Source organism: Bidens hawaiensis, unplaced genomic scaffold (genome assembly GCF_021521415.1).
Source record: "Bidens hawaiensis isolate Kalapana, Puna unplaced genomic scaffold, B.hawaiensis_p1.1 tig00008123_1, whole genome shotgun sequence".
Taxonomy (NCBI): Eukaryota; Viridiplantae; Streptophyta; class Magnoliopsida; order Asterales; family Asteraceae; genus Bidens; species Bidens hawaiensis.
The window spans coordinates 799,305-805,369 of record NW_027491577.1 but is presented as its reverse complement, the minus strand read 5'-3'; the positions used below and the strand labels follow the sequence as shown (position 1 = coordinate 805,369).

Sequence of the window (6,065 nt, the reverse complement as noted above, 5' to 3'; positions counted from 1 at the left end):
TAAAGTTACATTTATAGAAAATTATAAGGTAAATTATTCAACCGGTTGAACCTTCCGGTATAACCCGGTTCAACCGATTGTACCATTTTTTAGCTCAATCCGATACAAGTAAAATACCAATTTTTAAAACAAGGTGAAGGGAGCAAAAGCGGAAATGTAAGCGTAATTGACGGAAGGATACATACATATCGTCCAAACAAATAAAATGAGCGTGAGGGGCACATGGCAATAATAGTGGGGCCGATTGTTGTTGAAAGCCACGTCAGCAGCGTTATTCCGTTGGCACGAACTATTCGGCGGAGGGTCTTTCTAATTCTAATTCAAATTCTAATTCTAATTCTAATTCTAATTCTCTCTCTCTGCGCACACGAAATTGGAAGGAATCTGAATCTTGTTGCTTTTTCTTTTTCCATCAACCTACACATACACATACACATACACATACACATACACATACTATACATACATACTAAAAGGCGAACAACAACAACAGCCTATACAAACAGATCTACTACTTACTATTTCTTTCTTACTTTTTGCCTATGATTTCACTCTAGGGTTTTATCATCACTTCCAATCCACATCTCTCTTTCTCTCTCTGCAAGTATTCCATTGCCTCTATTTGCAGTTAGTTTCTCTGTGTAATGTTTTAACTTTCATTCGCCTTTAATTCACTTATTATTATTATTATTATTGTTGAGATAATTGCTATAACAGAACTAGTATCTGTCTGTATGATTCTGTTAGGCTTTCACTAATTGTTATTATTCAGATTGGCTATCACTCTGTCTCATGCTCACACAATTTATTTATTTATTTTTCAAAAGTTTACTGTTGTTGTTATCTACTTCCAGACTAACTTACTCATCCTACAGTGGCCTTATATTAAATGCAAATGCACGTCATTTGCAACTTTTATACTAGAATCTAGAGGATGGATGACTACACCCCTCCTGAGATCTTATGGATCAACAAGAATCCATCTGAATCACGCATCTTCATCTTCTCTTGCTTTCTTGCTGCCGTTATTGGTATATTCACTATTCTCTATACTGCTTTACAATGGAGAAGAAACACCAGTCTAACCTTAATGAAGGCTACCGCCAGAAAAAAACAAGGATCCAAAATCAAAAAACAAGGTTCCTTTGGCTGCTCTTACGTGGTATCTGGAATCCGGTTCACGTGGCAAAAGTTTGAATTGCTGTGTGTGTTTGAAATCGGTTTCATCTTCCCAGACGCTTGGACCCGTGGTGGCTTCAGACAGTTTTATCCACCGTTGTAGAATATGTGGGGCTGCAGCTCATCTCAGTTGTTCGAAAAAGGCTCACAGAGATTGTAAATGTGTGGCTATGGTTGGTGCTACACACGTCCTGCACTTATGGGCTATCCGATGGACTGAGGTGGTTGACCAACCTAATGAAATCTCCTTTTGCAGCCACTGTGAAGAGCCATGTAGTGCTTCTTTTATTGGTGGTTCGCCTATATGGTGTTGTTTATGGTGTCAACGGTTGGTTCATGTTGACTGTCATAGTGGTCTTTATAGTGACACGGGTGATGTTTGTGATTTGGGTCCGTTTAGAAGGCTGATTGTGTCACCTCTACATGTTAAGGAATTGAGTTCATCAGGTGGAATCTTGAGTTCCATTACCCATGGAGCCAATGAGATTGCATCTACTGTGTGCGCGAGTATTAGAAGTCAAAGTAAGAAAACTAAGCAAGGAAGTGAAGTCTCTGTTGAAAGCATTAATGGTGGTGTAGGGGATCCTTCTACTGAAAGCACAGCAGACAGTGGTTTTGCAAATGGTGCTTCACACACAACACAAGAAAACCAAAATGGTAGCGCGCACACCAACACAAACGGCACAAGTTCACTTCAAGATGGTGACGTGGTCAAGAAGTTTGGTAGAAAGTTGAGTTTTAATAGAACTTTATCGAACAGTCAAGCAGACGAGTCCTACGTGGCAAGAATGAAGCAGAAATATGAGTTGACTGATTTGGGTCCAGATGCAAGACCTCTTTTAGTCTTTATTAACAAGAAGAGTGGTGCTCAACGAGGAGATTCACTCAGGCTTCGGATGAATATACTCTTGAACCCTGTTCAGGTCAGTTCATCGTTAGTCAAGTACAGGTAGGCCTTAAAACGAACCGAACGTTCAGTGAAGAGCTAGTCAACCGTCTGGCAGGAAGTTTGTTTATTAATCAACGAACTAACATGAACAAAAAAATTGTTAGTTAAACGAACGGATATAAACATATGTTTTGTTCATTTATTAATGTTCATTTACGATTGTTTATTTAAATTTATTTGTTTACATTCATTCACGTTCGTAAGTTACATCTGTTTAAATTCATTCGTTTACATTCGTAATATCTATTTAAATTTATTAGGCGCATTACAATTTACTCTAGTTTTAGTAACTTTTTAGGCCCTACACATTCTTGTTCACATGTACTTTAGTTCGTTTTAGCTCAGTTGTGTTTGGTCGTTTACATACGTGAACCGTTTGTTTATTTTGTCAACAGAGGAACATAAACAAACACAAACATGCTCTGTTCGTGTTCGTTGGGGTCATTTACAAGCCTAAGTACAGGTGGCTAGATATATTTCTGAAAAAAAAAACTCATGCTATAACTGTTTTCTAGGTTTTTTAGTTGAGCTCAGCAGAGGGCCCGGAAGTCGGTCTTTATCTATTTAGAAAAGTACCCAATTTTAGAGTTCTTGTATGTGGTGGGGACGGGACAGTTGGATGGGTCTTGGATGCCATTGAAAAGCAAAATTTTGTTTCTCCGCCACCTGTTGCTGTTCTGCCAGCTGGCACTGGAAACGACCTGGCAAGAGTTCTAGGTTGGGGAGGTGGTTTGGGATCAGTTGAGAGACAAGGAGGCCTTTGCACAATGCTGCAAGACATAGAACATGCTGCTATAACCATTCTTGACCGTTGGAAAGTTTCTATAACAAACCAAAAGGGGAAACAGCTTCGTACCCCTAAATTTATGAATAATTATCTTGGTATATGGAATATGATTTCTTTAAATAATTAACAAATTCTTTTTTTCTTAATCTGGCTTGAAACATGTTACTGCAGGGGTAGGATGTGATGCAAAGGTTGCTCTAGAAATTCACAATTTGAGGGAGGAAAATCCAGAGAAATTTTACAACCAGGTGTGCTACTGCTTGGAATATATCAACTGTTTTCTTCAATATTTCATTTTTATATGCATTCAGGTAGGCCTATATATGAATTGAACGTTCAGTGAACCCGTCGGCAGGATCTTTGTTTATGTTCATCTATTTAATAAACAAACTAACATGAATAAATTGTTTTGTTCATTTAGTTAAACAAAGGAACAGGAGCACATGTCTCGTTACATATTCATTAATATTTGTTGGGTATAGCTTTATAAAAATTAAAATACCATCAATTACAATTTAGGTTAATTTTATTAACCTTTTTAGGTCTCACATATTGATGTTCTTCATCCATGTTAAGTTATGTTAGTTTATGCCTGCGAACCGTAAACGAGCACGAACACACTCATCTGTTAATGAACAAACACGGACAAGAAACCCTGTTCGTTTAATACTTCATGTTAGTATATTTGTTCAGATAAAGTTAAACGAACGAACACGAACATGCACCTGTTCATGTTCTTGGTTCATTTAAAGGCCTTGATGCAAGTGAATCACTTTGTCGTTGTATATTATATTCACTTGTAACTAGATGTGGCTAAAATGACCATTAGCCAATGATGTGGATTCATTAAGTTACGGTCACATATTGATCCCTGTGATCAAACCATCTTCACTTAGCTGAAAGTAACTTGTTTATGAATAAAGTTTGTATGCTAGAGAAGGTGCTAGGACTATTATGGATAGAACATTTGCAGATTACCCTTGGCAGGTTAAAGTGGAGGTAGATGGCATTGATGTTGAGGTCCCTGAGGTTAGTTCGAAATGTTTTATTATTTTTCCAAGATAATGTTGGTTATGCATTACTTAAACCAAAATTGATCATTTTTATGGTTTAATTTTTAAGGATGCCGAAGGTGTTCTTGTTGCCAATATTGGAAGCTATATGGGTGGTGTTGACTTGTGGCATAATGAAGATGATAATTATGATAGTTTTGATCCTCAGTCTATGCATGATAGGAGACTTGAAGTTGTCAGCATATCAGGGACCTGGCATCTTGGGAAGCTGCAGGTAAAATCACTCTGCTTTCTTGAATTATGGTAATTATCTAAGAGAATTTCTTTTCGCATGTCTCGTCTAAAAAAAGTCAACATGGTCAACAGTTACCAACAGATCACTTAACCTTAGATCTTTTTTTTAAGTTGGTTACCTTTTTATGCAATTTGTCGTTTGGAAATTATAATCTCGTTGTTTCTAGTTTTCGTTCATTTTAACCACCATAGATAAAACTTCACGATCTTTTTAATTTCCAATTTAAGGAGTATGTTAAATAATTTCCAGGTAGGACTTTCGAGAGCCCGGAGGCTTGCGCAAGGGAAGACCATTAAAATTCAGCTTCTTGCTCAATTGCCAGTTCAAGTAGACGGTGAACCATGGATGCAGTCAGCATGCACATTAACCATTTCACATCATGGCCAGGTTCTCTCTCTATTTCTATATATATATATGTGTGTGTGTGTGTGTGTGTGTGTGTGTGTAATAAATATAAAACTGATTGCGTCACGTATCTAAATTCTCCGAGCCCAATATTCCTTTTCCCGCCTTTTTTATTGCACCCCTCCGTATTTATAATTGTAGTAATAAAACATATGTCAGACATTTGACTTCAATTATATCAAGTTATTAGTTAGTTACTTATATGTAGTTTCAAACATATCTCATCTCAAAATGTTGTTTTGTAATTCTTAAATCTTCATTACTATTTATTTAATATTTCTTGTATTCAACCCGTGTAATACTCTAGTTTCTAACCTAGTATATGCATATATAAATATGTCTATACTAAAAAGTCTTCCAAGTCCTACAACACGTGAAAAGTGCCTATGAGGGGCAACGAGTCCTGGGTTGAGGGGTAAATGCGTCCAAAGTTTTAGCATTTTTTCCCAGAAAATAAAAGTTCTCATCAAAGAATTTACAAAACATAAAGCACTGTTATATCAGATAAGCGCATTGTTATCTGGGTGGTCACAAAGTCTTGACGCAACTTGTAAGCGCCTAGTTCAACACGCTATAAAAAGAATGATGCTTTTTATTTATCTATTTAGCAATATGCTTACATCAAAGATAAAAAATACTTGATGTTATGGTATAGTGTTTCTTTCTTTCTTATTAATGTTAGTCATATATAAAGTTACTTGTGCTTTAAAACTATAATGTGGATATAATATGTTGTTGGTTAGGCTTTCATGCTGAAAAGATCCTCAGAGGAGCCCCTTGGACATGCAGCAGCTATAGTAGCTGATGTGCTGGCACACGCAGAAACAAATCATGTGATAAATGCTACACAGAAACGAGCTCTTCTTCAGGAAATGGCACTCAAACTATCCTAGAACACGCACTACGTATATTTATATTTCATAGTTTTTATCTATTGCCATATTTGTTTCTTTAACACGTGTATACAAAAATGTAATAAATATAAAATGAAGAAAGTTTTTGACCCAAACCCGCTATGGATATGTAACATCCTACTTTCGGTTATTATAATAAAAATAAATTTCGTTATTTCATAGTGGGTCGTTATCGGTTTAGATAAATAGAATATGAGTTGGGCTAGTGTTGGGTAAATGAATATGGGTTATGGACTTGGGTTAGGAAAGAAAGAAGGAAAGACCATGGGCTTAAGCCCATGATCCATAAATATATAAACCCTTAATATCCATTTAATCCTCATTCACACATATTTCATACACCACCCAAAACACACACTTAAGATTTCTCTCTAGTTCTTCCTTATCTCTAGACGAAATCAAGAAGGAAACCGAGCACCGACCCGAGGTAATGATAGTTTAATATTGTACGAGCCTAAACCGTTAGTTATAGTCGCGTAATGACGAGCCGACACCGATAAACCGTTTAAATCACAAGATCCGG

General features: G+C 36.6%; 1 pseudogene across 1 annotated transcript; it reads left to right on the top strand.

Moving 5' to 3' along the window:
* Window positions 1-934: 934 nt before the first annotated feature.
* Window positions 935-5,630, top strand: LOC143637089 (diacylglycerol kinase 1-like; annotated as a pseudogene). Its single transcript, XR_013154370.1, has 7 exons — window positions 935-2,102; window positions 2,644-3,010; window positions 3,087-3,165; window positions 3,839-3,944; window positions 4,038-4,202; window positions 4,473-4,610; window positions 5,372-5,630. The product of XR_013154370.1 is annotated as a diacylglycerol kinase 1-like (transcript).
* Window positions 5,631-6,065: the final 435 nt, after the last annotated feature.